Source organism: Balaenoptera borealis (genome assembly GCF_965194805.1).
Source record: "Balaenoptera borealis genome assembly, chromosome: 3".
In the NCBI taxonomy this organism is placed as follows: Eukaryota; Metazoa; Chordata; class Mammalia; order Artiodactyla; family Balaenopteridae; genus Balaenoptera; species Balaenoptera borealis.
In genome coordinates this window covers 105810797-105836559 of record NC_138866.1, presented here as the reverse complement: position 1 = coordinate 105836559, position 25763 = coordinate 105810797, and the positions used below count along the sequence as shown (strand labels likewise).

General features: G+C 51.1%; 1 protein-coding gene and 1 long non-coding RNA gene across 3 annotated transcripts in view; one reads left to right on the top strand and one right to left on the bottom strand.

Annotated features, from left to right (window-relative positions):
- LOC309626838 (uncharacterized protein) overlaps positions 1-7130 on the bottom strand; it is a 32490-nt gene extending 25360 nt beyond the window's left edge. Inside the window, exon 1 of the mRNA XM_082388206.1 lies at positions 499-7130. The gene's annotated coding sequence lies outside the window, so the exon portion shown is untranslated. The remainder of the gene's footprint in view (positions 1-498) is intronic.
- Positions 7131-10358: 3228 nt separating this feature from the next.
- Positions 10359-25759, top strand: LOC309626848. 2 transcript variants are annotated; one of them, XR_014243435.1, is made up of 4 exons: positions 10359-16089; positions 20343-20503; positions 25254-25384; positions 25578-25759. It is a non-coding gene; the product is annotated as an uncharacterized lncRNA (long non-coding RNA). The 2 variants fall into 2 exon arrangements; XR_014243436.1 differs by lacking the exon at positions 25254-25384 and having other exon boundaries at positions 10360-16089.
- The last annotated feature ends 4 nt before the right edge of the window (positions 25760-25763 follow it).

Sequence of the window (25763 nt, the reverse complement as noted above, 5' to 3'; positions counted from 1 at the left end):
CAGTACAATATCTAATCTAGAAACACCCCTAAGATGAGCCATTCAGTGACTTGAATTGTAGTTAACATCTGTGGCAGAACGAGCACCAGAACTTGAGTTTCCTGGCACCAAGAGTCAGAGTACCCCTTCCTGCCATCCCATTTCTAGATTCAACCCAAGAAGTCACCTTCCTGGGCTTCCCTGGTGGCACAGTGGTTGAGAATCTGCCTGCCAATGCAGGGGACACGGGTTCGAGCCCTGATCTGGGAAGATCCCACATGCCGTGGAGCAACTAGGCCCGTGCGCCACAATTACTGAGCCTGCGCGTCTGGAGCCTGTGCTCCGCAACAAGAGAGGCCGCGACAGTGAGAGGCCCGCGCACCGCGATGAAGAGTGGCCCGCACTTGCCACAACTAGAGAAAGCCCTCGCACAGAAATGAAGACCCAACACAGCCAAAAAATAAATAAATTAAATAAATAAATAAATAAATTTAAAAAAAATTAAAAAAAAAAAGTCACCTTCCACAGATTTCCAAGGCTTTACACTCCAAAATGGCATCCAGTCTCTGGAAATACTTTCCGGTGTACTGAGAGATGGTCACCAAAAGTCACACTGACCAGGGTATGGTGACTTCACGCCCAAGCTATCTGCAACCCAGGAGGTGTCTGGAATTTACCCGGCGGTCTTCTGGAACCACAAGCAGATGACTGTTTAGTAAATTAGCTACCAGCGTTAATGGGAAATTTAACACCAGTGCTTCTTCCCAGTGACCTCATTTGTTGAGTCAGACTTAATTCTATCACAATCCTCTGAGCTCAAGGATCCAAGTCACTGGATGGCGTGCTTCTGAGGCATTCTCAGACTGGGTACTACACTTGATCGCCTTAAGGGACGGGGAAAAAAATTCTATCATTCAACAGTTGCTGGGTTTCAGTGACATATCCGTTTGGCTGCCCTGCCCCCCGCCTTTTTTTTTTTTTTTTTTACACAGTGAATTCAGCCAGGTACTTTGGAATGCAGACATTAATTCATCATTAATTATCAGATAATGTTGTCATCAAATGTTGGTAAGGTTGAGTGATGCTGAAATATTATTCTGAGAAGAGCATTCTAAAAGCTCTGCTAGGGACGAGCAGCCAGTTTAGGGCAGTTAAACTTAGGGGTGCTGTGCTTTCTGCTTGTTATTGACACGGCTTCCACGCTGTGGGAATAGAAATGGGCTGATCATATAATTCATTATTATGTTCCCCTGGTGACAGAGACAATGGGCATTTTAAGACAGGAGAATAGAGAGTTTTAGAGTTATCAAGTCACTGGTTAAGATAAGAAAAAGAAACAAGAAGGTCAGTTAAAATAAATAAGCCCTTTGGAGCCCACATCAGGCAAACAATTCTTTTTAATTAAGGAAGAAATTTAAAACACGACAGAAGAGAAAGGGGGCTTAAAGACAATTTCTGTCAGTGTGAGGTATTTTCAGGAAAGAATTAGGGCAACTAAGGATTATTATTTTCTTAAGCTTTTGATTGAAATCTCAGACTTTTATCCGTTCTGCAGTTAGAAAATCAAGAGACAAATGGTTCAACCTCCAGAGGGTGAACCAAAGGCTGGAAATCACCTGGAGCTGTTGAAATTCTGGGGGAAAAGTCAGTGGGAAGGAGGGAGCTGCTCAGCCAACACACTGAGTAATCCTACTTCCTCCTCCTTAGCTTCATGTCTTGGCCACATGGCACGTGTGTCCTTGCCACGTGTCTTGTGGATCTTAATTCCTGGATCAGGGATTGAACCCAGGCCCTTGGCAGTGAAAGCGCCGAGTCCTGACCACTGGACCGCCAGGGAATTCCCAACATCAAATAACTTTTGACTCTGCACTTTCCCTCTAGAATTTTCTCCATCAAGGTTGCCCTCTCCCAGGGGGTTAACTCAAGCCTTCACCCCTGCAGGCATGAGTTTCGGGGACCACTGTCTAAGGGACAGGGCTCTCGTCTCTCTGGCAGCAGAGTGAATTCCTCAGAGCAAAGACCATTCTTTGTCTTTACCAACAAACCCGCACATAGAGGGTGCCAGTCTCAGCTCTTGAACCATACAGGTAATTTAGCTCCCTGCCAGGTAAAAAGACCTCACTAAAGTCTCCAGCATTAAAAAAAACAAAAAAACTTTTTCTATTTTACCATTGGGAAAAAAATCTCTTGGCTGTGTAGGAGTGCTCTCTTAAGCCCCTACCATGGAGTGTTACACACCACTGAAAAGAATAAGATCTCTATCTGCTCAAGCAGAGGGATTTTCTTGGTGTATTTATTGTTCAGGGAGCAAAACAAGTGGCAGAGAATTGTACACTGTGTGAGGCAACTTTTGTAAAACAAACAGTGACAGAAAAGGAGTGACACCCTTTACGTGTGAATTTGTTTGAATGCACAAGGAGAAAAGGGCAAGTTTTTAATAACTGTTACCTTGGGTTACAGGCATAGGTAAAGGGACCGAGAGACGTAAGAAAACACGTTTTGGGGAAAGCGCTTATAAACAAAGACAAGAAATGCACGTATTAGGGTAGTCATTACAGGTGTTCATACAGGGGTTAAAACGAAAAACAAAAACAACTTGGAGTTCAACCCTGGAGTTTCATTTTAGCAGATGCAAACCACTCTATATAAGATAAACAACAAGGTCCCACTGTAGAGCACGGGGAGCTATAGTCAGTATCCTGTGATAAACCGTAATGGAGAAGAATATGAAAAAGAGTGCACATATAGATGTATAACTGAGTCACTCTGCTGTACACCAGAAACTAACACAGCACTGTAAATCCAACTTTACTTCAATTAAAAAAAATAAAAAAGACAAAAGAAAGTCACTGTGGTACAACCACACATTGCAATTCCTCCTGCGCATAGATGAAGACAGAGAGAAGTTGGGGTAGAGCCCTCCGGGTGGTGGTGAGACAGATTTCCCTCTCCTCCCCCTGCTCCTCTCCCTTCCCCCCAGCCCTCCTTCTGCACTTCCTCCCCTCCCTCACCTCCTCCAGGAAACTGGGCCGGGCTGTGGTATGGCTTGCTCTTTGCCCAGGGTCTGTCACACCACCACAGAGCCGGTGAGCCTCCAGAGAGGGCAGGTCTGGGTCTTCCTCCTGCTTCTATCCCTCCCAGGATCTGGCGAGATAAGTGACTTCCCCAAGGTCACAAAACTTCCCACCCACCAAAACAGGCCCAGCCCCCAGTTCCCCCAACTCCAAGTGTGTTCTTTCTCTCCTGCATCAAGTGGCTGGAGGAAATGAATGTGGACAGATTTTTGGGCTGCTCTGACATCCCTGCCCAGGGAATCCAAGTGAGCTGAGGGCCGGGTCTGTCTGTCTGATACAAGGGAAGGCACCCACCAGCTCCCATCATCCCGGGGGAGCCGGTTACAGGCAGCTCACTGCGTCAGCGAGTCTTCACTTTCCTGCCCAAAGGTGCCCCCTCATCTGGAGGCAGGTAAAAGCCCCACTGGCACCCGCCGTCGGCCTGGGGATCACTTTTAGTGCCCGTACTCTTGCCAAATGTGCTGTTTTCTGCCTTTACCATATGCTGGGCCGCCTGGGGCCGGCGCCTAGGCTCTGCGGGCCTGGGTGCTCCCTGCCTCTGGGCCTCCCTCGCATCCCCACCTCCAAGCACCCCTCCGGCCCACCCTGGCCTCTGCGGGCGAGCGCTCCAAGGGGCTGCGGGGGCCCGGCGGAAGCACAGCCCCCAGGCCCACACAGGCGCGGAGTGCCGGGAGATGCCGGCCGGGTCTGGGGTGGGGGCCTGTGCCCGCATCCGATCCCTGCCCCCCAACACCCCATCGTTGCCCATGTTCTCATCTCAGAATGTCACCGTTTCTGTCTGCTTGCGTTAGCCAGGAACTCGGGGCTCCACCTTAACACCTCCTTCTCCTTCATCTCCAGGGGAACTAATTGCCGAATCCTGTCCATTTCGTCTCCTAAACATCCCTGGAGCTCATCCCTGCCCAACGTGCTCTCCTCTCCTGGCTGGACCACTGCAGGGTCTCCTTCTGGGCTCCTTCTTCCCTTTTGCCTCCCTCCAGACTAACTGAATGGGGATGTCTGGAGGTGAGGCCAGGGTATGGGTCCTTCTCAAACTTCTCCGTGCTTCTTACACGTCTGGGGCTACAAATCACGACTCCAGGCCACTCTGCACAGCAGCCAAGATAATTGTTCTGAAACACCTATTTGATCTCTCACTCCCCTCTCTACAACCCCTCACAGGCTTCCCAGATGGCTCCTCTGAGCAAGACAACACTCCCTCCACAGCCCACACAGCCAGGCTCACCACTGCCACCCCCGATGTCTCTGGAAGTCCTCCCCGCACCCTGGCCTTCCTCCAGCCCTTCTCATCCTCCACACTCCCTTTGGCCAGAGTCAGCACATGGTCTTCCCCTCCTGGGAGCCTCTCCTTCCGCATCCCACTCTCACAAGCTCTCGGGGAACTCTTCTCTCTTCCTTCTTCACACTTCTCTGTTTGCAGTTATACATTCCTAAGCATGATTGTTTGATTAATGTCTCCCTTTCCCCACCATGAAGGCAGAACTATGTCCGAATTTGTCATTGTCACAGCACACGCTAATCATTCAGGAATGTTTGGTGGATTGAATGACTAGATAATTACAACACGCGTTCAGGTGAAGGCAGTGATGGTGGATACACAACTGGGAAGATCACAACCCCAAACTGAAGGAGGAGGCATCTTATTGAGAGATAAAGGACTCACTGGACTTTTTCTGGCCAGGGCACTGGGGCAGGAGGAGGCGTGCTCTGCATAGTGGGTGCAAACAAGGCTGTGGAACAAGTAATCCACAGGAAGTAGCAAATGGGAGATAAGACTGGAGAGATGAGCTGTGACCAGATCACACAGAGCCTTGAGCTCCAGGCTGAGGGATGTGGGCTTGATGCTGTGGGCCACGGGGAATCCTTGAACACTAAGTTTAGCGTGGAGAGGCCCTCACTAGTATTTCCAGCACAAGGGCAGCATGTCACCGTGGGAAGGGATCTGAGCTCATTCAAGCCCAGCCCTTTCATTTAGGAGGTGAGAAAGTTGAGGCCCAGAGAGGGAAAGTGATTTCCTCAAGGGTACACAGCTGACTCCCAGTGCAGTGCTTTTTCAAAAAGAAAAGAAGGATCATCTCAATTACGTCAGTCTAATTTCAGCCCCTTATTAATTTTTTACATTGCTTCCACCGATCAACCTCCTTTTCTTTGCCAATTATTAGACAATATATTTGTTCATAAAAGTATTCCTCCTGGCTAGGGACTTCCCTGGTGGTGCAGTGGTTAAGAATATGCTTGCCAATGCAGGGGATGCGGGTTCGATCCCTGGTCCAGGAAGATCCCACATGCCGTGGAGCAACTAAGCCCATGCACCACAACTACTGAGCCTGTGCTCTAGAACACGCGAGCCACAACTACTGAAGCCTATGCGCCTAGAGCCTCTGCTTTGCAACAAGAGAAGCCACCGCAATGAGAAGATCACGCACCGCAATGAAGAGTAGCCTCCGCTCACCGCAACTAGAGAAAGCCTGTGCGCAGCAACGAAGACCCAACGCACCCAAAAATAAACAAATAAATAAATGTATTTAAAAAAAAAAAAGTAGTATTCCTCCTGGCTCCTGCTCTGTTGGCCATAGCTGCTTAGACGGCCTGGTTTCTGGGACTAACTCTGCCACTTACATACAGTGGTGCCTTGGGTCATTCCCTCCCCTCTTGTGGACCTTTAGTTTCTAGCTTGCACTGTTAACTGCAGACTTCCCAGAGAGAGTCAATATAGGGAAAGTCCTCTGCTAGGCCAGTCATAATGCAGATGAAAGTTCAAAGGCCCTGTGGCACCCTCAAGCTAATAACTTTGTCCAACAGCTAGGCCCAGAAATGGCCATGAAGACACTTTCGAAGACCTGACAATAACTCCCTGGTGAGCCTAGCTGGGCCTTTCTAACATTATTTTTAACACCTGCCCTCAGATGTTTTGAAGAGGCACACGGAGGTGTCAGGCATCGGCGAGAACTGTGTGTGTAGGATGAGGCTCTGAGGGAGCTGCTGGTGAGCCCTGAGCCTACACAAGGATCTAAAAAGGAAGAGAAAAAGTACACAAACTGCAGCTGGTCATCATTCCTCTTCTAAACCCTATTACATCATATCTCCCCAAGGACTGACTCTGTTCCTCCTTAAAGAACTTGTGAAGCATTCTTTTTTTTCTAAAAACAGTTCCTTCTACAAATGAAGGAATCCCCATGGCAACGATTTTATGTCATTGGAGCCCTAAGAGGGAAGTAGAGTGGGAGCTCTTTGCCTCTGCCTGGGATCTGAGGCCTCTCGTTTACATGAGTCTGAGAGACAAAGAAATTGGCCTAACCTTCAGCCTTCGGCTGAGGTAGAAGCTCAGAGGAGTCTCCGAAAGAAAACAATAAGCAGGGCTATCAGAGCGAGCGCCAGATCCACAAGCATCTGAGGAAGACGAGGGGAGAGCGCGGAGGAGGGCGTGCTGTTCTGCAGTCTGCAGGGGGAGAGCCCGGACCATCTGCTATCCTCGGGGGGGTGGGGGGGGGGGGTGGGTGGCTGGGCGGGGGCTGCCGCCCTGGCCTCTTCCCGAGCTGTGCTGGGGAGACCGCCTTCCCTTCTCCTTCCTCCTCCCCACACCCCACCCCTTTTTTTCCCTGTGTCAGGAAGAATCCCCTTCCCTCTCGACAGAATGGGAAAAGAATGAAAAGAACCACCTCTGGGCGGACTTGGCCTGTAACACTCCTTTGACAGAGAAGAAGCGGGGCCGGGTGCCCCGCTTCGGGCCAGCAGGGACATGCGGGCGATGCTCGCCCAGCAGGGCGCGGAGCACGTGTGGGCGATGCCGCCGCAGTGGGGACTGCCTGGAAGCGTCCAGCTCGCTGCAGGGCGGTCCCCGTCTTCCCCATACCGCCATGGCTGCCCCCCTCATCCTTCCCGTCCACAGGGCGTTCTGCTGGCATGACTCGGACCCACGACAGCTGCAGGGACTCCTACGGGGCCCCTATCCCTGTGTAGGCTCAGGGCTCACCGGCAGCTCCCTCGGAGCCTCATCCTACACACACAGTTCTCGCCGATGCCTGACACCGCCGTGTGCCTCTTCAAAGCATCTGAGGGCAAGTGGCCAAGGTGGGGTTCACCTCCTGACTCAGGGGCCGTCAGCACCTCCACCCAGCCCCAGGCCCACCCTGGACCTCCAAGGCACAGAGAGACCAAAGGCCTGGGGAGCAGAAGGGCTGAGTCTCACCCAGCTGGAGACCACGGTGCTTTCTCCATTGGCTGGGGGACCTCTCCTGCCTCCTGAGCCCTGGGGTGCTTCTGTCTCTGTCCCTTTCTCTCCTGTTTGGCTCAGAGCCTTAATCTCCACACCACCCACCTCAGGGTCCCATTCAGGCCCGCCCTACTTACCATGTCCAGGACTCCGGAACTTTCTCCTCACCTGGGAACTGTCACCCGCCTTCGCTTTACAGCTTCGCATTAGGAACAGTGAAACAAGATGACCTGGTGACAGGTTGTTTGGGCCATGGGCCTCCCTGGCCCCCTCCTGCAGGCTTCCCGGTCAGCGCATGAGGGGTCACCGCCTGCCACCTTAGCCAGTGCCAGCTGCTTCTCTCTCCCTCAGGACAGAGCCTCACCCACGGCCAGGTGGTCTACCTGGGGGGCTGGCTTTGCCCACCCTGAGGTCTCTGGGGAGGGGAGGAAGGGGAGTAGGAGGGAGGGGAAACGTGACCATCCCCAAGAGAGGAGCCCCCGGCAGCAGACCCTAGGCATTCTGGGTCAGTGGCCCTGCCCAGGCATGCACGCAGACGGTCAGGTGGGTTCGGCTTCTTTCCAGTTCTTCTAAATGCGAATCACGTGTGCTTGGGCGTCGGCGTCCGTTCCTGCGTTTGCTCCTCGTGGCCCACAGCGTCCACTGCTCACCATCCTAAAGAAAAAGAGAAACGACACACCCTTACTCACCGTTGCCTCCACTTCAGGCTCTGAGGTCACTGCCCTTCTTCCTCCCGTTATCTGACGTTTCCCCCGCAGGCCCGTGTTTGTTGCCGGGAAAGAGACTGAGAAGACGAGATCCTGTCCTCAAGTCCCAGCAACTACTGCCGGGCAAAGGATAAACCCCTCAGGGAGGGCGTCCAGATGAGATGTGATGTACGCCACCTCTTCCTTCGGCTGGGGCTGCCTTTATTTCTGGGTTGGGGATTTAACAGTAAAGGTTTTCAGCTGGTAAATGTCCTTTGGGTGAAGCTTGCCCCAGGTTACGATATAAATAGTTGTTCGTATGTCACCCCAAGTCCCACGGAGACGGGACTCTTCCCTCAGGCTGAGCACAGCTCTCTGGCAGTAGAACGCCCCTCCGCCACTAAAAGTGGTTTGAAGGCCCTCTCCCCACCCCCTTCGGAGCGCCTTAGGGGCCCCAGCGATTAGCCCCATGCCTGGCACAGAGTGGGTTCACAGTAGAACGGAACTGATGGGCCCAGGCAGCTCGGGAGTGAGGAGCAGGGCTGGTCCTAGCGGCACTAGAGGGGCAGATCCCGGCCCTGCCGCTTCCCACCTGGCTTCCCACCTCCCTGAACTTCCTCCTCTGTAGGACAGGACTAGTACTGCCCGCCTCAGGGGATTGCTCTGAGGGTCACAGACTGTGTATAAAATTAGAACAACAAACGACAACTTGTCAAATCCTTCCCATAAGGGTTTTTCTAGAGAAGCTCTTAGGTATGCAGTTGAAAGGGAGACACGTCCAAGGAAGAGATTCTTCAGTCAACAGACGTTTTCTGAGCACCTCTGTGCTAGATGCTGGGGCACCTAGGGGTGCCTGGGAACAGGGGAACGACGATGGAGGGGCAGGGAAGGAGGTGAGCTGAAATGGGTGGGCACAAGCTGGACAGGCAGGATCCAGAGGGGCCAGATGAGCCGCCAGGGTTGTGGCCGCCCAGCCAGCATCTTTCGCGACCCGGGCACCAGGAAGTCATGGAGAGCAGCATCTTTTCTGCCCTCTGGTGGGGACGGAGTTGGGGCAGAAGGGCCATGCGGAGGACGTGGGTTCAGCCCCTGTGTCTGCCAGAACGGTGGCTCTGATTTCAAGGCAAGGAGGGAAAAGACTTAGAGGGAAAAGGTTCCCCATTAGCCTTGGGAGATAGAAAGGGGACCTGAGCAAAGGGCTGGGGCTGGTTCCCTGGAGCAGAGAGGAGTGAGAGCAGGCAGCAGGCCCAGAAATGTCTCAGTGTGGCCTGAACAAGGCAAGACTGGATTGAGAGCACCCCGGCATGGCAGGAGAGCGGCGGACAAGCTTGCAGTGGCGCTGTCAGGCCCAGAAAGTCTGGCTGGCTTTGGACTTGCTGTTGAGCAGAAGCCTCTTCTGGGATGTAAATTCATGCCCTTCCACACAGTGAGCCTGGAGGGCTTTTCCTGCTTCCAGATGAAATGAAGTCACATCTTCGACAATCAAGAACTTTCACATTGATCCTAAGTTCCTTTTTAAAAAGATGCTACAATTCAAATGTCCATCAATGGCTGAATGGATAAATCAAATATGGTATATCCATACCATGGTGTATTACTCAGCCATTAAAAGGAATGAAGTACTGACATATGCTGTGACATGGATGAATCTTGAAAATCTTAGGCTAAGTCAAATAAACCTGACACAAAAGTTCCCATACTATATGATTCCATTTATATGAAATGTCCAGAATAGGTAAATCCATAGAGACAGAAAGCAGACTGGTGCTTGCCCAGGGCTGGGGGGAGGGGAAAGGTAGTGACCGCTGAATGGGTAGGGGTTTTCATTTGTGGGGATGAAAACATTTTGAAACTTGGTAAGGGTGGTAGTTGTACAACCCTGTGAATGTAACAAATGCCACTGGATTGTACACTTTAAAGTGGTTCATTTCGTGATTTTACGTTATGTGAAATTTGCCTCCATTTTTAAAAAAATTGCAGATGAAAGAAGAGAAATGAAATGCTGTCACGGATGTTCTGATGCCGTCAGGGCCCACCTCAGGGAGTGACACCTGACTTACTCCCCTCCCTGCCTGCTGGGATGCTGCCATAGACAGGCCTGGGTTGTCAGCCCCTCACAGGGCACCCCCCCCCATTACACCCCCCCTTCCAGGGGCCCCACCAATGCCTAACTTGCGTGGGGGTATAAAGTTCTGACCCCCTCTGCCCCTTTACTCCTCTGAGCGCCCAGCTTCAGAGCGCCCAAAGGTCCGCTGAGACACACCCCAGCTCGATTCCTCCCTCCGCCCATGCCTGCCCCCTTCCCAGATGCACATCCCAAGAATTCCCCCTAACATGCCCCCCCCCGGCAGCCCTCCCCCTCCAGAGCCAACCTCCTCTCTGGGTTGGCTTCCTGGGGACCCCCTGAAGCAGACTCCTGTACGGGAAAGCGTTACGTACCCACGCAAATCAGCAGGGCGACAGTCTGGACCACTCGGTGACCCGAGGCCAGACCATACTCTTTGTGGTCATGTAGGACAAGACTGTGTGAGTCTAGGTGCCGCCGGTGTTTCTGTTTTTATCATCTGAGGAGCAGGATTGCAGAGCGGGCCTGTCTTGGCATTTCGGTTTCACAGTTGCTTTGGGACCCCTGCCAGGACAGGGCCCCTGACTGGGAGAACTTTGGAAAGACATTCACCCAACCACCCTGATCCCCCAGGTTACTTGTTTCCAAGGCTTTTAAAAATAGAAGTGTGAAAACCGTGTAATTGCCAAGCCTTGGGGTTCTGCGCTTCTGTGGCCACGGTCACGTTGGAACGCAGCCTTGGGATGCAGGAACAAGTCCCTGTTGCCCTGTCTGTGACTCAGATGGCGCAGGCACACTTGGAACGTCGTCGGGTGCCAGGCCACGAGGCCCGAGGGGGCAGCGGTCACCGGGCAAGCCGAGTCTGCGCTGTAATCACTCAGGGCGGCGGAGGGGCCGGAGCAGCCTTCCGCCACCCTGGCCTCTCCTTCAAACCCTGGGCTGTGAGCAAAAGGGATTCTTGCTCCGTAAAGGAGGTGGAGATGGGAGATGGGGAGTCTGGGAACTCAGGCAGGTCATGAAGTCACATCCTTAAAATTTCTGCCACTTATCTTCAAAAAGAAAATATCAGAACTGCCAATTTCACCAGGTCCAAGCAGTTTTCTTTAAAAAGTATTTTAAGAGCCTGGAATAAAGCAGGATAACATATCAAGAATTTACTTAAATGCGGCAACTTGAAATGTGTGATATTTTGCAGAATCGGGGCTGACGTTTACTTTGGTGGAAATGATGAGGGCGGAGTGGGCTGAGCGAATGATGGTGTATAAAAGATATCACCGCAGCGGAGAACGAGCAGGCTTTTCCAGAACGAAAATGTCTTCCATTTCCATGCAGTAACTGATAAGCTAGCGATAAACCATTTCCCCTTCTTCATTAACGATCCCAAAGGACTTTTCCTGCCTGAGATTTAACTTGCTTAAACTTCTACAAGCCCCTTGGGGCAATAAAACTGTTTAGTTTAAAAGATGTAATTCAGATTTCATTTTACTAATTTGCTGAGACCTCCCCCACTTAAGTGAGATAGTAAGTAGTTGGTAAAACGCTACACCAATTATTTAAAATATTAATACATTGGTGATTTTGAAAATAATGTAAAATAACATGTGATGCTAATTTGGATAAGTGGTTGGGTCAGTTTTGTGCATGAAATGCAATTCCAGCACCAGGCCATTTGCCCGTGGCCATGGATTTGGAGGCTCACACTATGTGATGCTGCCCAAGTCGCTACTTGCACACATGGGTATTGTGCCCAGCTCCTTGCCAAGGATAAACTGTAGTGTCTGCCAGGAGGATGGTGGAGACCAAACATGCTGTTTGCCTCCCTGGCACCATCCCTCTGGGGTTTTGGACCTGATTCGCTTCTGGGGGGATCGGGAACTATTTGTATTTTTGCTCCTTTTTGCAGGCCACTGGGGATGTATTTCCTGGACTTGTGATTTGGAGGTAGCCTTTTTCTTCCTCTTCATGGTTCCTACTGGAAGCATCCAGGCTGAGCTGACATTTTCACACCTTGAAAATGACTTTCCCATTGTCTATAGTTCTAATTAGGGAAGTGTACTCAGGTTTCTCCTTGGCTTTGAAAAATGCTTTAAAAAATCAGAAAGCCTCTGATTTGAGGAAAAACTGAGACGTTTTCTTGGTGACTTTTGAGAAAAATAGGCTCTTCCACTGCTAGAGAGTAGTGTCAGGACATGTGACCTGTGCAGCCGCACGGGGCCCGGTGCCCAGAAGGGCCCCGCACTTGGTTTAATACTCAGCTGTCACCTGGACAAACCTTGAGGACATTATGCTCAGTGGAAGAAGCCAGCCACAAAAGGTCAAATACTGCATGATTCCACTTCTATGAGGCATGTAGAGGAGTCAAATTCATAGAGACAGAAAATAGAATGGTGGCTGTCAGGGGCTGGGAGGACAGGTAATGGGGAGCTATTGTTTAAGGGAAACAGAGTTTCCATTTGGAAAGATGGAAAAGTTCTGAAGATGGACGGTGGTGATGGGTGCACCGCAGTGCGAATGTACTTACTGCCACCGAATTGTATACTCAAAAAGGGTTATAATGGCAAATTTTATGTTATATAGATGTTACCACAGTAAAAACAAAATAGAATTCTGCTGCTGCTGCCTTGAAATTGTAATTTTTTTAACAAGGGGTCCCACATTTTTGTTTTGCCCTGGGCCTTGTAAATTACCTGGCCAACTGAGCAGTGTTTCAGGAACCTTAATGGATACAAATCTCCTGGGATCAGAAGATACAGGTTCTGAGTCATTCTCTGGGGCGAGGCCCAAGATTCTGCCTTTCCAACAAGCTCCCATGGGCTGCTGATGCCGTGGCTTGTGGACCACACTTTGTAGCGAGGATATAGAGCAGTGAGATCTGGTTCAGGTCCTAGAAAAGTTCCGGGCATAGTTCCTAAGGAACTTAGTCATTTTGAGGAGGGCATGACTTTCTCGGTCCTTTGGGCAGCCACAGGATACACTGAAATTTGAACAAAACCTTCTGCTGCTCCCCCTACATTAAGCAGTAAACTCACCAAGTCTGTCCTCTGGGGTTCCTTTTCTAGCTGGGTTAATGGTATCCCTGTTACATTTCCAACTCAAATCTGGTTCTTTTCCTGCCTCTGGCAAAACAGAGAACTGGCCCCAAAGGTGAGTCACGATGCCAGGTCGGCCTCAGCAAACCTGCAGCTCCTTGCATCTTCTGCAGGCCCCCAACCCTCATAAGCCAGGCCTTCGGAAGCATCCATGGCCCTGGGGCTTGGCTTGGACTAGGTGCCTCTTGCCCTACTCTATCACCCTCTCCAGCTCTAGGGACATTGAAGCCACTCTCTGGTGCTTTGTTTCCCTAGACCCCCTGATTAGCATTGTCCGCTGTCTGTGTCCTTCAAACCCTGAGTCAGAGTTGGACTAGCAACTTCAAATTTTCTTCCTACTTCAAGATTTCATGACTCATTGAAATCGTAAGGGTTTGCATGCTAGTATAACAGAGGGCATCTGTGGGGAATCTCCATAATTGACCCCTGCCCCACTCCTGCTGTCGAGACCATGAAGAACCCAGGCTGGTGTCAACTTACCAGTAGGTGCCATGGTAAGAGGACTGGACGTCAGGACCTCCAGAGATGGCAAGGGTCTCCAGCAGAACTGCAGTTGGGAGGAGCCCCAGCTGAGCCTAACCCTGGGTTCTGGGCATAGCTACGTCTGATGAATTTGTGGGCTGGCAGCCTCTGGGACCCATACCATTTACCATTTGTGTGAGGAAGGAAGGAAGCAAGAAGACGTGTGTTTGGGTGAAGGTGCCTGGGAGCAGAGATGGGAGAAGCAGGGAGTGAAAGAACAGTGTAAGAACAGTTTCTGTCCCCAGGAACTAAGTCTGAGATTTTCACAAGGGTCTCTGTGGGGCGCAGGGCACAAGTAGAGGGTAGCTCCCTCTGGGTTCAAACCCTACGTCCAGGGTAGTTCGGGGGATACTGTTATTCTGCACAAGTGACTCCGGGCTGAGTGGCAATCAGGATGGGATTTAATGTTCCTCCAAAGCCTGGTCAGCATCTGGGGACCTAAGCAGAGAGGTTTGCTTTGAAGGCGATGACACAGCTGTAATAACGTCTCCCTCCCTCGTCTCCCTGTCTCGCGCTGCCAGCAAAAATGTGGGCTGGTGAAGGGAGGCCAGAAAGGATCACTGCCAGAATGGGTAAAATTAAAAGGTGATCCTCCAGCTCTTTCTTATTTTGCTAGCGGGAGAATTGATGGGCTCGGAACAGAGACCTGGAACTGTAATAAGGAAGAGGAGCACCGGCCTGGGATACGCCGAGCAGCATTTTATCTCAGAAAATATCGTTTTAATTTGCATTTGTCTTTGGAATACAGGGAATAATTCTCTTCTGAAAAGATTAATCTCCCCCACTTTGCTCCTCTTTAGCTTTCTGAATGAACTTGACTCCTTGAGTGTGCCTCGGCCAGATGGGTGGGGTCAGGAAACTGGGCGTGCGGGGGGGGGGGGGGCGGGTCATGGGGGAGATGGGCTGGATGTTAGCATCTTTCCAAGAATGTTCTACCCAAGCACAGGATAGGTGTAGACTGGGTCTGTGCAAGGTCCCCCTATCAAAAAGAATCCTCTAGGAGGTTCTTCATAAACTCAATTCATGTATTTGGAGCCGTCGCCTTTGAATTACTGGAACAAGGATCAGACTCTTTGGTTAAAAAGACAGGTCATGTCTGGGCCGAGGCACCGTGGACTAGGAAGGCCAAGGGGAGGGGGTGATGCTGGTCTTCATGATAAGCCTGGCAGAAGAAGAGTATCCATAAATTTAGACCCAGAGGCACTAAATCCTTCCAACTGATGATAATTATTGTACAAGCATCGAGAGGCAGTCTTCTCAATGGTTGGCTGAGTGGACCCTCCCATGGAAAGCCCGCTTCTCCCCTAGGCAAAGTGTCCCCTTTTGGCCTTGATGCCAGGCGGGCCTCAGTAGCGCTTTGCCTGTTCACAGGCATGGTTCCCATCACCCTGGCCCACAGCCCTCAAAACTCCCTGTCTTGCCTGTGACTTCTCAGCCTGTCACCCTTCACAAGCTCATGTTCTGTAGCTCTGGCAACCAGTTCTGTGCGTGGAAGTAGAGATGGTGGTCGGTGTTATGGGGTGAATTGTGTCCCCCATAAGTTCCTATGTTGGAGCCCTAACCGCCAGTCCCTCAGAATGTGACTGTTTGGAGATTGGGCCTATAAAGAGGTAATGAAGCTAAAATGAGGTCATTAGGGCAGGTCTTAATTAACGACTGGGGTCCCTATAAGAAGAGATGAAGACACAGACCCAGGGAAGACCAGGTGAGAACACAGGGGCAGCTTGGCCATCTACAAGCCAAGGAGCAGAGCCTCAGAAGAAACAACCCGCCACACCTGGCTTTCAGACTTCTAGCCTCCAGAGTTGTGGAAGAATACACTTCTGTTTTTCAGCCTTGCAGCCCGTGGTACTTTGTTCTGGCAGCCCTGGCAAACTAACACAGTGGGGGAAATAATGAAATAGATACAGAAGAGGTTTCCAGAACCCCTGAGAAGGCCGAGGCTGAGGACACATAGGATGGGGTGGCCTGTAGGAAGAAGACAGGCCACTGGGGGGTAGAAGTGGGAGTCATCGGACACCCGAGGGCAGATGTGGGAACGGGAGGAGGACCAACCTGGAAGGCAAAACAGGGATTCCAGGGCCATAAGTAGAGGGGAGGGCCGACAGAGGGACATGCCTGCGCTTTCCACCCACCAACATCTTGATGTACTGTCCCTCCGTTCCAAAGGGGCTGGATCTATGACTACAGGAACATGAGGGAACAGCCAAAAGTACATGAGACCCATTTCCTAAGACGTGAAACACAAGCCAAGGTTCTGTTTGTTCTCTGACAATGTAAACATCACACATTTCTATTAAGAGAGAAAATAAAAAGCCAAGAATCCACACGAGGCTCTCTAGAGAGAATCTCGTCACCGCCACGACCGAGGAATCTGGCCTTCACCGGCATCTTAGCTCCGCTGGCCGTCAGACGGTTGCCCAGACAGACGGCCACGTCCAGGGGCTGCATTAGGACTTGGGTGAGGGCCCTTTTCACTCTCTAAATAACATTCAAAGTTATATTTTATGCCTGTGTTGGTATAAAGATGAAGATGTTAACATTGTATACTAAAATGTTTTCTTCAGCCTGAAAGTTTATTTCTGCCTTCTGATTCTACAAGAAATGGAAACATTCCCATGGGCCCCTATGGTACAGGGTGCCTCCAGGGCCTCCTGGGTGAGTGGGCCCTGGTGTGAGCCGTCCAACAGCCCAGAGGCCACACAGGCTGGGCAGGAGGGTGGGGGTCCCTGGGAGATGGAAAAGCAGACTTGGTTCTGAGCAGAATGGGGGCAGGGAGCAAGGCCAGAAAGTCACTGGCCCCTGCTTGGCCCCCAGGGAAGGAGAGCGGGTAGGACCTGCAGGGATGGCACCTTTTTTTAAAAAATAAATTTATTTATTTTATTTTATTTATTTATTTTTGGCTGCACTGGGTCTTCGTTGCTGCGTGCGGGCTTTCCCTAGTTGCGGCGAGCGGGGACTACTCTTTGTTGCGGTGCGCGGGCTTCTCAGTGCGGTGGCTTCTCTTGTTGTGGAGCGTGGGCTCTAGGCACGTGGGCTTCAGTAGTTGTGGCACGTGGGCTCAGTAGTTGTGGCTTGCGGGCTCTAAAGTGCAGGCTCAGTAGTTGTGGCACATGGGCTTAGTTGCTCCGCGGCATGTGGGATCATCCCAGACCAGGGCTCGAACCCGTGTCCCTTGCATTGGCAGGCAGATGCTTAACCACTGCGCCACAGGGAAGCCCAGGGATGGCGTCTTGATGCTGCCTTGCTTGCCCTCCTCACCCAGGGGTCTCAGATCTCCCTTCACCAGGAACCAGAGCTGGCACGGAGCCTGGGGTCTGGCTGAAAGCTGGGTCAGGTGGCCTGGGGTGGGGTGCGGGGGACGCACCCTGGTTGTAGCCCGGCAGGCGTGGCCTGCATCTTACCCAGCTTCCTCCACAATCCCCAGCAGACTGCTGGCCTGTGGATGCCTTAAGTTCTTTTTGATTAATTGTTTGCCACTGTTCGCAGCCCGTGTGACGTGAACCTAATCAGTCCCCTAACTGAACCCTCTGCCCAATGGTCACAGCAATTTCTAGCGGCAGGGGGCGCTCCAGCGCTGGACGTGAAAGGTCGGCCGGACCAGGTGCTAGAGCCTCTGGCTTGGTGACCAGAGGAGGGCAGGAGCTCTGGGAACACTGATAGGGGAGGAAAAGGCCAGAGGGCTGGGAAGCTGGGATATACCCCAGCACTAAGGCAGCCCCGACAGAGGCAGCTTAGGTCTAGAAAGAGCCCCCGTGGGAAGGAGAAGTCCAGTTCGAAAAGTAAATCAAATGTGAAGAATAATTCATCAAACCCACCCCACCTCCACCTCTGAAGAGCCCTTTCCTGTCTCGTGATCTCCCTCCCCAGACTCCAGGCTTCTTCCCTGAAGGGCAAGGAGAACAGCTCTGCTTCGGTCTAGGAATATACATGTTCAGGTTATGAGTGACTGGGGTGAAGACCCAAGCTAACCTCCCCTCTGAAGGCCATGAGTCCAGAGAGCCCCTCTGATCACGTCTTTGTCTAAAAATAAACACGGAGGAAACGGAAGGATATGATCGTCTTTCAGAGAGCACCACTGGGGCCCCTCTGAGGAGGACACAAGGCCACGCCACCCCCATTTTTTAAAAAAATATTTATTTATTTATTTTGGCTGCACCAGGTCTTAGTTGTGACACACGGGATCTTTGTTGCAGCATGAGGACTCTTAGTTGCGGCACGCATGCGAGATCTAGTTCCCCGAACGGGGAATCGAACCCAGGTCCCCTGCATTGGGAGGGCAGAGTCTTACACACTGGACCACCAGGGAAGTTTCCCCAAGGATGTTATTGTAATGAAAACAAACGTGGCCCTTTCAGCAGCTGAGGGCAAACAGGAGATGAGACCAGTCAGGGGCAGATGAAGAGAAACCAAAGGAGCACATGTAGGAAGCACAGAGCAAAAACAGGCAGAACATGTATTGCAACAGCCTTTACCATACTGTACATGCTGACAAGCTTCTAAAGATGCCCTGGGCCTTCAATAAGTGCTAAGATTTCGGCATTTGTTTTTGAAAGCACAGTAGAGAGTCCCACAGTTAGTCTGGGTCACAGAAAGTGGGGTGGTGAGGGAGAAGTGCAGGCGGGCGCCTTGCCTCTACAGCCTGGGCCTAGACCTGTCTTTCCCCAACTTCCTCACAGTTCACATAGCCAGAATATGAAGCCCAGACAAGTTAAGTAACTTGCTCAGTGTCACATGGCAAATTGGCAAAAAAAAAAAAAAAAAAAAAAAATCTGGATCGAAAGAGCCAAGTAACAGGACTCCCATTCCAGTGTTCTTTGTTTAGTTCTCATTGGGCCATTCAGTCGATGACTAATTACTGAGAGCTCACTATGTGTTAGGCTCTACTCTGGTCTTGGCCTCCTGAGTGGTTTCTCAGGTGTTTGGTTCTTATCACGTTTTTATCATCTTTCACCAACATCCAGTCCACACACCACATCTGTGGTTAGGCCGTGCCTTCAGTGGGCTCTCGGCATCCTGTCTCCAGACCTCCCCTCTCATGTGTGGGGCTCTCGGGAGGAGCAGAAAGCAGCCCAACATCAGCCTGGCCCCAAACCGCCCCCCTCAGGGGCCTTCACTCTCCGTGTCTAGAGGAGACCAACATTGACAGCTGCACAATGGGCCAAGTTAAATGACTCCTGCAAATAGTTTGATGTGTCTTGGATCATTTCTGATCATAATATTTAACCTTTGTTAGTGCTAAGGATTGTTCACACATTATATTAGTTAAACCTTCCAACAAGCCTCTCCGTTGAATAGCCCATTTTGCAGATGAGAAACTGAGGCCTGAAAAAGATTAAGCAGAATGAGGGAGAAGGGTCAAATCTGCCTTACAGAATTCCAAATGTAATGTGACTACCCCTCTCTCCAAGAGGTGTGGCTTAATTCCTCTGTCCTTGAGTGTGGGCTGGATTTAGTGACTGGCTTCTAAGGAATAAAACATGGAAAGGGAAAATAGTAACTTTCCAGTGGAGGAAACTGGCAGACACCACCTTACGCAAGTGATACAGGTGACATCACCAGTGATAAGTCATGTCGATAGCAGATACCCCCCACATGATATGATAAGGGCACTTCACCCCTGTGGTGTTCTTCCCCCAAATCCATAACCTGGCATGAGGAAAGGCCAGAAAAAATTATAAATCGAGCTACAGTCCCTGCCCTGTACTCTTCAAAGTGTCAAAGTCAAGAGAAAACAAGGAAAAATTGAGAAATAGTCACAGACTGGACACAGCTAAATACAACATGGTATCATGGATTGGATCCTAGAACAGAAAAAGGACATTAGTGGGAAACACGGTGAAACCTGAATAAAGTCTAGTTTTAGTTCCTAGTAATGTACCACTGTTAATTTCTTAGTTTTAATAAGTGTACATCATTATATAAGATATTAGAGGAAGAGGAGTAAAGGATACAAGGGAACTTTCTATACTGTATTTGGAACTCTTCTGTAAACCTAAAATTATTGAAAAGAAAAAGTTAAACAAAAAAAGATTAAGCCCAAGGTCACAAACCAAGCCAGGATTCAGATCCAGACCCCTGATTTGCTGAAGCTTTTGATCTTAAATACCACCCTTGGTTATGTCTTCAAATAACGTCACCTGCTGTTCATTGAGTGTTGTGTTGTAAGCACTTTTACCTATGTTATCCCCCCAATACATCATTCCTTGTTTCACAGGCATTTTCTCTGTTTTTCTCCTCGCATGGGTGGTATACTCTTCAAAGGACGGAGCCTTTTCATTCAGAGTGGTGGTCCTCAAATCCAGATTCAAAGGTTAACAAGTTCACAGGCACACAGACACCCCTCACCCACACTCACACAGCCTAGCACTAACCCATGTGCACCTAGGATGGCACATCTTCCTCCTCTTGTTTCTAGTGAGTGGGGGACAGTCCTGCTTCCCAATCAAACATACAAATAGGGACATACTTCCCCCCCAGAGATTTCAGTTCCTTGGAAACAAATAATCCCAACTCTGGGTATCACTCCAGCCAATAGTGACCTGACTAGCCTGTTAAGTGAAGGGTCCCCCACTAGCCCATCATGTTGCCCCCAGTCCCCAGATGGGACCTTTTCTTTGTAGGGGGGCTTCTAGTGAACATTTCATTAAATCGATGACCCACCTCTTGTTCAAACCGACTGGTTGCTGGAGGTTCTGCATTTGTTGTTATCAGATCCAACAGGAGGAACAACCGAGGCCGCTGGCTGGAGGGCAGATCAAGTCTAAGGCCGGGATTCGCTCTCTCAGAAGGAGAGAGGAGAGGAGACCTGCGATTTGGAATAGAGAGCTCTCTGTGGACCCCAGATATTTCTGGGGAGCTCCCCACTGAGAAAGGTAAATAAAACACCCATCCCCCATGCCAGCCCCTCCATTGCTTTGAGCTCCCTCATCTTATCTGACTTTGTTCACCCTCAGTGGAAGAGCACTTGCCTTCTCTGGACCCCGGTGTTGGCAGAAAAGGCAGAGTTCTCGGTGACTGTGTCCCTTTTCTTGGGGAATCAACCAGCCAGTGGTTTTCCCTGAGCAAGTTCAAAGATCCCACCCTCCCCTGGCTTTCTATATAGGCCTTTCAGTCTCTGGATAAAGTTGAGACATTTAAAATTTTGAAAAATGAATCTAATTCATGTAGTTAATATAAATAGCCCAACATATTTAGTTTGTCTAAATAACTAAATCCTTTATTCAATGATTGAGAAAATTTTATGGCCCCAATCCACATCCCCCTCCAACTGACACGCTGCCGCCAGACTCTAGGGGAGGGACTGAGTCGTTCATCCTGGTTGCTCTAGAAAGGAGCATGGGGGGTAGGAGTGGGAAAATGGGATTTCTCCCTCCAGGATAAGTGGGATCAGAGTGCCGGGCAACAGATAGGAGGCTGAGACCAGGGCATGGCAGCAGCCCTGTAGAAAACCCCACAAGGCAAACGAATAAAGCCCACCACGAAGGGTTACCTGGTTGCAGGTTCCCCTGTGGTTCCTTCCATCGAGATATCCCCGAGCTAGCTTAGAGAGGCCAGCCCGTCCCAGCCGTGCTGCCCGGCATTGAAGGAAGACCTGAGAGTGTCTGCTGGGGCCTTGGGACCCCCTCCCCTGCCCAGGTGTGGAGACACAGGGTGGGATAAGAATTCCTGAACCACAAGAAACAAAATTTCACTTTTAACTGCTTGGGGTCCCTTGCTGTCTGAGTCCCCTGATTCCCAAAGGACCTTGGCTTCCCTTCCACCTCCCCTGTGTCTCACGGAGCACCTGGGATGGGGAGCTGGCCCAGAGCTCTGCCTTGCTTGGCTGCCTCCCACTTTTTATAACCAGTGGAGGGGCTGGGGTGTGAACTCCCAGAAGTCCCCTCCTCACCCCAAATACTGAGTCTTTCCTGGGTCCGTGCACACCCCAAAGCTGGGACAGCACAGGGGCCTGTGGTTACGCCCTGTGAAGTCTTGGCGCGTGTGACCACACCCAGGAGACTACGCTGCAGGAGGCTTGTCGTGGCCGTGGACGGCTCTGGTCATCTCACAGATGCCTGTCTCCAGGATCTGCTGGCTCTTCCCCTCTGTCCATCCACCATGGTGCTGAGTGATTGGCCCAGCCCTGGTCGGATAAGAACAGGAGGGTGCAGGGGAGGAAGAGGAAGCAGGGAAGAGAGTCAAGAGGGGGAAGGGGCCGGGTGCCTATTACCGGGCCTGCTAGCAGAGGAGTCATTGAGTCAGCCCTGAAGGTGGAGGTGCCAGGACCCCCGGCATTGCAGAGCTGGGGGAGGGGGTGGGTGCAGTAGGGTACAGGGGTTACCTCCACACACACACCTCGCCCTGCCCTGTGCAGTCTGTATGTTGCAGAGGATATGACTTGAACTAGGAGTAAAGTACCACATTGTAATTCTCCAGACTCTGTGTGTGCTTGGCTGGCTAACACAGAACCCTCTCATGCACTAGGAAGGACTCCTACCTGTGGAGATTGAAGGTGTGAAGTCTTCTCCTGAAGTAGTGTAGGAACTCTGTGTGCTCCCCGTCCTAGCAGTGTAGGAACCTATCTGCCACCCCAAGTAGAGTGAGAACTCCCTGAGGGTAGGGTGACCCCAGCCAGCGCCATTTGGTGCAGAAGAACTGCCCAGCTGATCCCTGCCTGAATCCCTGACCCACAGAGTTGTAAGAGATAAAAAAGTATTTGTAACTGAATGATTGAATGAATGAGGGAATGGGACTCAGGTTTGCCCAGGAAACCTGATTTATTTCTACCAAGAGGACCTGAGGTCAATGGCTGGACTGAGCTTTAAAAACGTCCTGCTGGTTCAATGGCATGTCTAACTCCTCCTGTCTTGTGTCACTCCAAATGCATTAAGTTAGAATTCAGCTCAGTTTAGCAAGCATAAGAATCCATGCGATGCAGTGAATGGGCCTCTGCTCTAAACCCCCCATCATGTGAGGCTCACAGTCCCCTAGGCCCCCAGCTAATGTTTGCTGCTGCTGCTACTATTAGTTTGTCACCGTCCTCCCTGACACCCTCTCTTGTATGAGTTAACTGCTCCCTTCTTAGGTCCAGAGCCCTGGGTCCGCACCCTGGGGAGCCCTTGCTGTGCTGCCTTGTTATTTCTCATTAATGTCTTGGCCTCTTCTGCTGATCTGCATTGTGGTCTTCGTTGGGTTTCCCACAGCACCAGGTGCAGTGCCCGCCACTTCAGAAGACCCTGAACGCTGGTGTAGAGAGGGAGGGAGGGAAGAACAGGGAGTCCCATCAGGCCAGCTTCAGCCCCACCCGGCAGGGAACTGGAGCTACAAGAACCTGACATGTATTTTTATAACTTAAACTTCTTCTTATGAAAAATGTCAAACATACACAAAAGTAGGGGAGGATAAAATAATAAATCTTCATCCAGTTTTAAGAATTATCAATATTCTGACATTCTTGTTTCATCTACTCTACATTTTTTTTTTTTTGCTAAAATATCTTAAAATAAATCCCGGATATCACAGCATTTCACCCCAAAACACTTCCAAATGTGTGATCAAGATGTAGCATCACCGAATTTGGGGGTCGAATGAACCGCAAAGTCATCCTGTGTTCTAACAAGCCAGCTGGGGCTGGCAGGCTGTGCAGTGGGTACCCAGCCCCTGGGACGCCCCTGGCCCAGGAAGATGTCGGGTACTTCGTGGAGACTGTAATCAGCTCTCTGCCGGGATTTTGGAGGAAGGCCCCCTGGGGTGACTGGTTTAGTTCTTTCTGCGCCCAGCAGAATCCATCCAAAGGGGCCTTTTCCTTTTCTCCAACTTCCCTCTCCCCGACACCATACCCTGGTGATTTAGGGATTACTGTTTCCATTTTATAGGCAAAGCAGTTAATGCTCAGAGAGGCCAAGTGACTTGCCTAGGGTTACCCAGTCAGTGGAAGCAGAAGCAGGTTCTCACTCAGTTCTGTTGAGCCCCAGAGCCTCAGCGGGCTCCACTGTCGGTACCGCCTGGCAGGCAGGCCCCCGTCCTCAGTTTATGCTCAAGAAGAAACAGTCGGCAAGCACCCTCTTCTCAACGGTCAACAGGGGAGGGCAGGCTCCTGTGTTTCTCCTGGTTGGTGCAAATGTTGCTTTTGAAAAGGTGGCTTTAGGGGAGGTTTTAGGAAGTGTATTAAACGATGGAAGGGGGCTTCAAAGCAATGCTCAGACACACACCATTGGGAGCTCTCCTCCCCCACACCGGAGTCTGTGAAGTCTCTGCTCCAGCCCTGCCCACTGCCCGTGGGCCTCAGCCCCATTGTATCTCCTGTCCTTTGATGTCGGATAAACCCAATTCATCTCTTTCGTATCACTACAAAGCGGCCTCCTCATTACTTTGTTTAGACAGTCTCTCTCCCAAATATTAAACATTTGGTCTTCCCAGGGCCCCCCAAGCTCTTAACCTCATCAAGGTTGTTGCAGAATCCACCTTTCCCCACACTGATTGGCAGATTCTGCTCTCCCCATCACCAGCCTTCCTGGGCAGATCTGGACATGTCACCCCCATGCAAGCTGCTCCGGGACACAGCACTTCCTTGGGGAGAGGGTCACTGCGGTACGGTTCTCAGTCCTGTGGGGACCCCTGGAGAAGCCTCAGGGAAATGGGGACGCTCCGGTCGGTCACGTGAGAGATCAGGGTGCCTGCCTTCCCCACGCAGGCACCTGGGGGAACTTTGCCCTTGGTGGTGGCCCAGCGCCTAGACCAGGGCCACCCGCCAGCTGGTGGGGGGAGCAGACACTCCAATTTCCAGACCACAGACTATCCGGAGTGGCCTGTGTCTCTCCAGATACCAGCTGCTTGGTACCTGGGGGTACCGCAGGCTCTCCTTCTCCTTCAAAGAGCACCCCACCTCCAGCCTTGCCGGCCCTGCCACCCTTTCTTTAGGTAGGGAAGTGGGCTCCCATTGCTTCCTCCTCCACAGCTCTTTATGTTCTCCCCTCTAAGCATCCCTTCTGATCCCATGGCCCTACACCACCCAATGTCACGGGCGAGACCTGTGCTAGGCTCCACTTTCCGCTGTCACCCTGTCCTGCTGTCTCTCTCCATGGTCCGCAGAGGGACTTTGCTGCTTGGGGCTGCTCCCTGGATGGCCCTCCTGTCTCCTCATGGGTCTCATCGCTCTGGATGAGGAGAAAACACCCTCCGTCCCCTGCCAATGTGGGGCTCGGGGAAGGTTTCAGAAGGGACACTTGGGCAGAATCTTCTTTCCTCCTTCTTGCCCCCCCACCCCGGCCCCCTCCTCCCGCTCTTCCTCCCTTCCTTCCTTCCTGCCTTTCTCCTCTCTTTCAACTTGTCATGAAAAATGTCAAACATCTACAAAATAAAGAGCATAATGAACCCCCATGTATCTGTCACCCAGGTTTAACAATGATCGACTCACAGTCTTGTTTCATCTAAACCCTCTCACCCCACCCCACCCCCGCTGCCTGCCCTACACCGAAGCTAATTCCAGACACCTCTTCATTCCCTCTGTAAATACTGCAGCATACGCATCTCTACAAGACAAGGACTTTCAGAAAAACAATCACACCTAAAAATATAAACAATTATTTTCTTAATGGCTACATCATTTTTTGATTTGCCGCTCCCTTGGTTTGCTTTCGTTAGGTGGGTTAGAAAGTGCCTCCTGTGTGCCATGCACCTCTGAACTCCTCAATTCATTCTCAGAACCATCACACGAGCTAGTACGATTGTAAATTATCCCCATTTTACAGAAGAGGAAACTGAAGCTCCCAGGGGTGAGTTTTGATTGGCCAAATCTCACGGCTAAGTGAGGTCCCTCCTTCCTCCCTTTGCCCTCCCCACCACCCGTCAGTCCTGGCTGGAAAGTTCTAGAAAATGCTAGTAATAGCGTTAGGGAACCCTTGACCAAAACCGCCCGCCTTGGCCAGGCACGATGATAACCTGCTTACCTGAGTTGTCTCACCACAGGAGGCTCCCATAAGAAACGCAGTGCTGCCTCGAAAAACTAACCAGGAGAATTCAGGAGGGGCCCAAGGAAGGAGGAGACGACCAACTTCCCAGAATCCTTCACGCTGGAATCCATCTTGGCTGAGAGATGCGTGCGCAACCAGGAAGGACCCTGAGTCACCAGGCATGGGCCAAGCAAGATGACTG